The sequence below is a fragment of the Cygnus atratus genome, chromosome 19 (genome assembly GCF_013377495.2).
Source record: "Cygnus atratus isolate AKBS03 ecotype Queensland, Australia chromosome 19, CAtr_DNAZoo_HiC_assembly, whole genome shotgun sequence".
Classification (NCBI taxonomy): Eukaryota; Metazoa; Chordata; class Aves; order Anseriformes; family Anatidae; genus Cygnus; species Cygnus atratus.
The window spans coordinates 3,816,039-3,825,040 of NC_066380.1; the positions used below are offsets into that span (position 1 = coordinate 3,816,039).

At 49.6% G+C, this 9,002-nt stretch overlaps 1 long non-coding RNA gene across 2 annotated transcripts; it reads right to left on the reverse strand.

Annotated features, from left to right (window-relative positions):
- Positions 1-256: 256 nt before the first annotated feature.
- On the reverse strand, positions 257-7,935 carry LOC118252255 (uncharacterized). 2 transcript variants are annotated; one of them, XR_004780099.2, is made up of 4 exons: positions 7,850-7,935; positions 826-1,035; positions 421-656; positions 257-316 (listed from the first exon to the last, which is right to left on the reverse strand). It is a non-coding gene; the product is annotated as an uncharacterized LOC118252255 (long non-coding RNA). The 2 variants fall into 2 exon arrangements; XR_004780098.2 differs by having other exon boundaries at positions 269-656.
- Positions 7,936-9,002: the final 1,067 nt, after the last annotated feature.

Here is a 9,002-nt window from a genome sequence, read left to right on the forward strand (position 1 = left end):
TGTCATTAAACACGACCATTTTTTGCCGTCTGGACTTTGGGCTTTCAGAACAATCACAGCCTGCACGTGGGTATACGGGGCAGTTTTTGTGCACTATCCCTCTGCACAGCATCATGCACTGTGCAGTTCTGGAAACCTGGGGGTCCTTGCTCAGTAAGAGCAACCACAGGTATTAAAACAGGGGAAATGCAAGATGTTCTGATTTATTTTTTTTTTTCTACAGTAAGTTGGGAACAAGACAGGATCCAGAATTTTAGTCTTCAGCTTGTATGACGATGGGATCTCATGTATTTTTCATCTTAGACTGCACAAATCTCTATTGGCATATAAAAAGAACTATCTGAGACAATCTGAGAATGGCAATATTTTATCCTAGCCAAGTTATTCATTAAAAAAAAAAACACCTCTGTATATACTTACGTCATGCATTAGGAAGCTATTACTAATTAGGGACAGATGAATCAATTCAGATAAAATTAAATCCTGTTTCAACTTTTGCCCCAGTTTCCAAATGACTCCTTTTGTGCAGTTTGCAGTAGTTTGCCTGGAGTGCTTGCCTTGCTCTTCTCGTGACTTGTGCTGCATGCTGGTGGCTCTGGCTCGTGGGATGAGGCCTCAGCTTCCTCAGAAGGATAGGCACTAGGGTGCTCTCTGTCCTGCTTAAATGGAAGCAAAAAGAAGAGCTGTGTGCATACTTCTCAGCAAGGAAACCTCAGACTGAATAAGCCTCTAGGGGACATGAATATAAACCGAAGCTTTAGTTTGCTGAAAAAAAAAAAAAAAAGGAATTTACATTAATCAAAAACCTGATAAGAGATTCCTAACCCAGTTTTACAGACTCGAGGAGCTCTGCAGACAGGATTCCCACTGGCTGGGTCTCTGCTGGGTCGCAGTCTCTGCTGGCATCTCTCTTTGCCTCGGCAGTCGATCCGAGCGTCTCAGGCCAAAAAGCAGCGCGGCGCTAATCGAAGAGGATCGCCCGCCGGCACCTGCCAAAGCGCCTCCCTCCGGGGCTTCTTCATCAGATCGAGTCACCTGTGGCCAAAGGAGCGTGTGGCTACAGAACGGCATCCAGGGGAAACCTGGCGTGTCAGCATAAGCACATTTACCGCTGATTTATAATCAGGCACGCAAGCGGAAAATCGGGTTTGCAGAGCTGGGATAGACACCAGCAGTTCTTCCCCTCGCCAAGCTGAACCCCCGAGCTTTCTGAAGGTCATTTATCTTCCCCAGCCCCTTGGGAACAGCTCCACAGCAAGCAGGGGCAATGCTGTGTTCCACAATGTTCCCTCACTGGCCGCTGAATGCAGGGAAAGCTTCTCCAGCCGTCTTCCTGACCAAGATTTGCTCTTCCCCAAATACAAACCTGTCACTAAGATATGGACAGCAATCTTTCCTCTTGGACATAGAGTTGAGGAGTCCCCGTTAACAATGGGCACAGGTGACGGTCCCATGACAAGTCAGTGTTTGAGTCAGGCTTAGAGTTTTACAAGCTGGTTTCCAACACAGTTTCTAACAAGAAAAACTTGATATTTTTCCCAGAAAAACATATGCAAATCTCATTTCTCTATTTCTTGCTAAAAGTTTTACTTTTTTTTTTTTTTTTTGCTGTGTCATCCTCCTCGGAGTGTTAGCAGCTTGGATGTCTTCAGGGGTGAAAAGGTAAAGAGAAAGATTCGAAAGAAAAATGTATCTGTGTATACGTCCTGATGCACCCGTTAGCCAGGACTTGATGAGTGTGTGTTCACCACCGAGGTGACTCACAAACTCCTATGGCCACCATATATCCTATAAGGCATCATCCCTGCCTCCTCCCGAGGGGACAGCCCCTCTGGATGCGACCCTTTTGGGGGAATTTCCACTGTTTGTGGCTGAGATTTTCAATCAAGCTGGTGCTTAGGGACATGGTTTGGTGGGTGACATTAGCAGTAGGGTGATGGTTGGGCCAGATGGTCTTGGAGGTCTTTTCCAGCCTTAATGATTCTGTGATTCTATGTTAAATCCTCAGTTTCCACCAGCGCAACCCCCAGCCCGAAGCAGAGCCCCAGAGCTGGGGCTGCTGAGCTGCTCCGGACTGTAGCAGCCCTGGGGGGGTGTTCCTCACCAGCTTTCAGGAGCCCATCAACCCATTTCTGCTGTAAATCCTGAGGACCCCACCCCGTAACACCCCATTTTCCAGCCATGTCATGCCTGGGTGCATCGGCATGAGAAGGAAGAGCGGCAGGGTCAGGGGCAGTGTTAGAGGGACTACAAACATTGTTCGGTGCTGAGGAGCCCCCAGGCTTCCCTGCAGACCTGCACGGTGCTGCCCAAGGGCTGCTGGAGACGAAACCGACAGTGTTTGAACTTATTTTGGAAGCCGCCTCGTGGACATGCAAAGAACAAACCGCAGGAGGCTGCTGGGTTCGTCCTTGCAGCATTTGCAGCTCAGCCCTGACAAGGCAAAGGCAAAGCAGTTGTGCTGTAGATGAGCAGGGAAGGGGCCAGAGATGTTTCAGGCAGTTTTCCACTTCCCAGCTCATTTGCAACGTATGCTGCTTGGGTCTGACTCTAGCTCTGGAGCCCTCCTTCCCCTCCAACCAGGCTCTGTTTTTCGTAGGAACAGTGAGAAGGTTTCCAGCCACCATGAGCCCATGCCAAGTCTCCAAACAAATCTGTTTGAAGGTTCCCGGTCTGGTAGTGATTAGTCCAAGATGGGGGGAAAAAAGAGACAGAGAAAGGGGAAAAAAATCAAGATAAGAAAACCTTTCCTGCAGGAACATTGTATTGCTATTATTTTGTTGTTTTTTGTTTTGTTTTTATGAACTCTCTGGGCTCTTGCTGCACGTTCATCTCCAATTTGCCTGCGGTAAACAACATGCCTTTCAATGAGGCAGGAAGAAACTGAAGCTTGGTTCAGGCCATCGCCAAAGCTTTCATTCCTGTGCGTGGCCTTGACAGCCAGCAGCAAACACACGCTGCCCGGGCACAGTGCTGCAGCCTGGGGGGCAGCGGCTGGAGGTCACCTCGGCTACCCCTGGGCACAGGGAAGAAATACCTTCCTGGGCCAAACAGCGGCTGGAAGGGCTCTGGCCATGGATTAAATCGATTAAAGTGTTTTCAAAACCGCTTCTACATGATATCTTGGCTTCCTCGTCGGTGAGCCAAGAGGAGCACGTGGGAACGTGGCCACTACGGCAGCACTCGATTCATTCTGCTGATGCTCTTTTTGCACGAGAAGTCTCCCATGCACCAGAGTGCAGTGAGCTGGGATTATTCGCAGGCTCGACTCCTGGTGTGGCAGTTAACAGCTCTTTATGCAGGGAAGAAATCCAACCTCCAGGCTTGTGGTTCAGGGAGAGGAACCATGAGAGCTCCTTACCTGCGCCTTGCAGTGAAAGCCAGTTTCCTTCCCCGAAACCAGGGCCATCTCCAACACCTGCATGCCCTCTGGAGTGTACTTTCATAAAAAAGGAGCTTTTCGTCTCCTCTATCACTGCCCACAGTGATGGAGAGCCCATAGGGTTGTACAGAGACATGGGGAATATGTAGGGTTAAAAGCAGCCCTGGCTCCGTTGAAAGTGATTGCAAAATCCCCTTTGGCTCGGTGAAGCAATTTTCCCACCACCATCACCCATTCTTTCTTCCCAGAAAGGTACAGGACATGACGGGAAGTTACAGCCAGAGCTGGGCAAAAAATACAGATGTTTTATTATGAATACGTGCTGGTATTTCTGTAGCAAACTCAGTCCTGTGGCCATGCCTTTCAGCTTTGTTTTTGTGAATACTCCAGGGAGCTAATTTAAAAAGCAGGTGTGCTCACCAAAACATGACCCTGGTGCCGGTCCCGTTAGCAGGGAAGCAGAAGGTAACTTTTGAGAAAGGCACAGACCCATCGAGTCCCAGCAAAGCTATCATTCTTTGCAACAGAGCCAAGACTTTACCTCTGGACTTGCTTCGAGCTCTCCCCTGACACGCTCCAGAGAAGCCAGTTGTCCTATTTTTGGTTGAGGCTGCAGGCTGCCCTGCAAACGTGGGCTCTGTAATTTACACACAGCGCACTGGAAGCCGTCCGGCAGGTGGCAAGGAGAAATGGTAATAAACTCATTGTGTCTCTCCAGCAGAGAACCGGACGTAGATCCTACGGCAGCCACAGTTTGGGAGGTTTCTTGCGAAAAATGTTGCAGGACAGAGGTGTTTGCAGAATCTTTCTGAATCATTTAAATGATTAAGAAATTACAGAATTACTGTAATTTCCTAATCATTTAATCAGTGGTCGTTCCTAGGAAAACTCCAAAATAAATGCATAAACTAATAGGAGCTTGGAAAGGGCTGTTGGAGCTTGGAAAGGACTGTTTAATCATTGCTATGATCATTTCTGCACTGATAACAGCTTCTGCTGAGCCGTTCATTCCAGGGTCACTGGGAAAACCAGGGTTAGTGCTGACAGTAAGATGCCACTGAAGGGGGAATGAGGGTGTAGGGGGATGGCTCTGGGCAGCTAATGAATTTATTCAGGATGAATAAGCCCCTTGTGGTAAACCGAGCTTCCTAATCTCCCTCTCTCGTGGTGTAACTGCTCCGATGGTATCAGATCTTTGCTATAACTGGCAATTTTTCCTACCAATTACCCACCAGTTACAGTCCATCTCCCTCTGAAATAACAGGCAGGTCATTAAACTCAAATTCCAATAGGATGATAAGGGAATTTATTGCTGAGATGATCACTGAAGCCATGGTGATGAATGGGCTCAGAAGGATTTTAGGGCATTATTTCCCAGAGCTCACCAGCCAGCTATCTCCTCCACTCGGCCGTTCGTGTCTGCAGCTTGGAGGCTGTCTCCTCGATGGCTTTTCAGTTCTCTTTCGGGGGGTTATTTCTGTATGGGGATGTGCGTGTAACTCCAGACTCTATTTTCCTTGCAGCTCTTCTTGTTCGGGAAACAAGGCAACGACAATTAGCCCCATGATAGGGATGATGCTTTTGACTGGATTTGTTGTACTTGGCTCCCTGTCAGCAGACAGGTTTGGGATGAAAAAGGTGCACGTTTACAGCACTTTAATCATTCCTGGAGTGCAGCGCCATGCAATAAAAGGAGCTCCTTTGCTTCTGAAGCTGGTGAGAAGACGCAGTTTTAAGATCAGCTCCCCACTGCTGCTCAGCTCCAAGATTTAGGTTGTTCGGCTTCCCCTCCTAGAGGTGAGCCTGGCGGTTTTATCAGAAGCTGTTTAATAGCAGAGATGGATCAAAGAGAAAGATTCCCAGCTGCGGCCCAATAAATTCTGGCACAGGCTGCTGGTAAAGCAGGCTATCACCCGAAGGGCTGGCCCTGTCCATGGCACAGTTCGGGCTTTTTAATGATCCCAGCCTTCAGGAGCAGAAAAATTTGTGTTCGCTCTCCTTCAGCCAGCCCAGTTCAGACCAGTGGCCAACAGCAAGCAATGCAGAACCAAGGAAATCACTGAAGTGCTATTTCTGCTGAAGAGAAGGAAGAATTGGACCGCTTTTAGCAGCCCTGGGAGGCATGAAAACCTACCAGAAAGCCCCAGCCATTCTTCAGATGAAGTTTTTCTCTCCAAGCCAAATTCTTCAGTGTCCTTTTTTCATTAAGTGTCTTCTGCTAGATCACTCTGCAGGAGCAATGTGATGGACAAAGCAGTCACAGCTGCCTTGTAGCAGCCCCAGCACAACAGCCAGCCTGCTAACAGCGCGTGCATGCCACGGAGAAATGGCAGAAAAATCTGAACATAACCGAGGGCACGGGCTTATGAATTGTTTTGGCAAAAACATGATCTTAAAATTTGCAACTGTACCCTGACAATGTCCCGACAAGGAAAGGCAGGGGGCACTTCCCAGAGATTATAACCAGCTGGAAGATTTAACCCTGGCTGTTTTTCTCATTCACGGCAATACGATCGGGGTTAACATGCCTTTTTGTTATTATAGCCCGTGCGGATTTTTCTTCTGGGGCGCAGAAAGACAATTTCCTAATGGAAAGTGCTGCGCCTTCCCCTGGCTCTGCCTTTGCCCAAGCAGGGCACAGTCCCTGAGTGCAGCTCGGTGTGCCAGCATGGCCAGGCCTGGCAGCTGTGCTCTAGCACGAGCTGGTTTTACAGAATTGCTCCAAAGTTCTACTGTTTTATGGTGGGAAGGAACAGGAATTACACACGGCTTTTATTTTTAGCTATATTTTTGCTTTATTTTAGCTGATTTCTGCTTTTGCCTCTGCAGATGGGTAAGGAAGAAATAGGGCAAGCCACCTTCAGTGAATAGCCCCCCACGTTTGTCTACATCAAAATAATTCAGAAAAAAAATGTCACTGTGGAAAATCACTTCTAAAAGAGTCAAACCTTTCTATTCCAAGTGTGAGCCTTTAAGACTGGGACAGCAATTGCACCTCTGGGAATCTCCCTGTGTTACAAGGAGCAAATGCAAGGAGCCGGCATCTCAGCAGCGTTCCCATCAGAAACCCACCCCAGTGGCTGCTCCCCCCCAGCTGGCTACTGGGAGATGTTGCAGCAGTCAGCTCTTCTTTGGTGCCCGTGTTTTCCCCCCATAAAGCGAGGAGATCTGGACCTGCTGGGTCTCTGTTCTGCTGTTGTTGGGAGATCATTAGTCTGATTGAGCAGGGCCTCAGCTACAGCATCTCACAGAGAGAAAACCCCAAGGTGTTTAGAAGAAAGAGCCCTTGCTAAATTTATCCTGTGTTTAAAATTGACCAGAGGGTGAACGTTTGATCTGTGTTCAGCCTTTCCCCACTTTCTGAAGACAGTCACATTTGCGGATCTGAAGTCTGGATCTAATATATAGCACAGTATGAATAGATGTTGGAAAGGGTTGCTACAAGCTATTACTGAGGCAAAGTAAAAGAAATCAGATGTTTATATACAATTATGCTATTGTGCAGATCAGTGGCCAGGAGAGAGCAGAGACAGTAAAAAGGAAAAGTGCCTTTTCTGTGTCTTGGGATGGCGTCGAGATGGACAGATAGCGAGAGGAAGGCATGAGAGGGGCTCGGATTTCCCTGCCGTCCCTCTTGCAGAGCCGTGCAGGGGAGGAACAAGGCCCAGACCTGCAGGAGGGGGTCACCCCTGCTCACTGTGCCCCCTCATGTGGCACCAAGCCTTCCCCCTGCCCGTGGTGCCAGCAGTGCCCAGCCGACAGCACGGCCAGCACCCGGAGGGGCTGCTCTGCTCTGCGCCGATAAAGCAATTTTCAGAGATTTTGCTCCACTCCTGTAATCAGCTGGCCCTACAACCCACCCCGCAGGCATCAGCATTTCCAGCAAATCAAAGTATTTCACCTGCACCTTGACTCTGAGGGTGGCCACACTTCCCTCTGAAACACGCACACACGCCCATCAGCACCACGCCGCAGTGGCAGCCTCCTCCCAAACCCTCTAGCAGAGGGCTCCCCAGGCATCTGTGGTGCTGAGCCAGCCTGCAGCAGTGGCGCTGGCTACTCTGCGGCAGTGCCTCGGGGCACCCCTGAGCCTTTTGGGGACGGCAGGACTGCAGTGGCACCCAGCAGGCAGGCAGACACCACATCCCACCCGGAGCTCGCTCCTCACCGCAGGCACGGGTTGCATGCAAAAAAAAAATCCTCCAGCATCCCCGGGAAAGTTCCCATCGCAGCGCTCCGGCCGTCCACGCAGCCCATGGGAGGATGAAGGCAGCAAGAGGGGGGAGAGAGATAAACAGTTTCCTACGGAGTCATGGCTCAAGCCCATCTTACAAGAAACACATGGTCCCTGACACAATATTTAGCTCTACTGTAACATGGTCCATTTGGAGGCTGGTGGCTGTGTGGAGAGCTGTAGTAAAACATTCTTTGCTAGTAACACAGAGAGAGAGAGAGAGAAAAACCCACCCTTAATAACAATAATTGCGGTTAACTCCATGAGGGCTGGAGAACAGGATGGCAGCGGAGCTTCTCCTGGAGCAGGGACCTGCTTTGGCATCAAGCAAAGCCCCCAGCTCTGCCAGCCTGAAACGCTTTTCCCAGGGGGTGTTGACCCCTTGGCTTCGCCGCGTTAGACCCAGAGGAGCAGAGCCAGCATATTCTGGGGCTGGATTTTTTCCTTCAGTGTGCTGTTCCTCTGCTCAGAACAGTCCCGGGGAGGGTCATGATGTTAAGCCAAAGAAAAAGCCTCTTTTTTTTTTTTTTTTTTTTAATTTTTGTTCAACTTTTCTGCTCGTTAGCTCAGGAACTTACAGTTGGAGTTGTCACTAGGCTCCTCCTGCCAACATATTGCAGGGCTTCGCAGGAGTTACATCATTTGGCCTCGGCGGACCAGCTAAGTGGAAACACATTTGCATTCGCTCGCCTTGCTCGGGCTCCTTCTCTCTTCTCCCCAGCTCCATGGCACGGAGCATGAGGTCAGGCGGCTCTGGGTGTCCGTGGGGCCCCGTGCTGGGGCACCCTGCAGCTTGTGTCCCACGGGCACCTCTCTGGGACCATCCCAAATCCCCCGGCAATGTGTCCAGCCCCACGGATCGCCCCTGCCCTGGGTGAGAGTCTGGGTATTTAGCTCATCCCGGCACCCTGGCTAACCCCAGCAGGGAGTAATCCCTTCTGCCTCCGTACGCAGAGCCTCTCCTTCCCCTCCCAGCACAGCCCCGTGGTAAGCGCTCTCTGCCCTTTCTGCTCCTTTATTTTCTGCTCTTCAGTGGAAGCCCTGTTTTGCCCAAGCAGAAAATATCTTTTTTTCCTGCCATTTATCCAGAAATCAGCTGGCAAGGTCTTCCCCGGGAAGGGCTGCAATCAGCATCAGTGAGGAAACGGCACAGTCTGTCACTCGGGTCCTTGTTATCAAGAGTGGAGGGAGGAAAAAAAAAGGGGGCTAGATGGTCATAAAAACTATTTGTTTCTTTTAATTTCTAACATTAAAGTGTTTTGTAAAATTACCAAAGGACAGGGAAGTTCGGAGAGGTTCTTTACATCTCCCCTTCCCCTTTCACAGCCGGAAAGTTCAAGCGGAGGATTTTCATTTACAATTAACACTGGTACATCTTTCATCTCA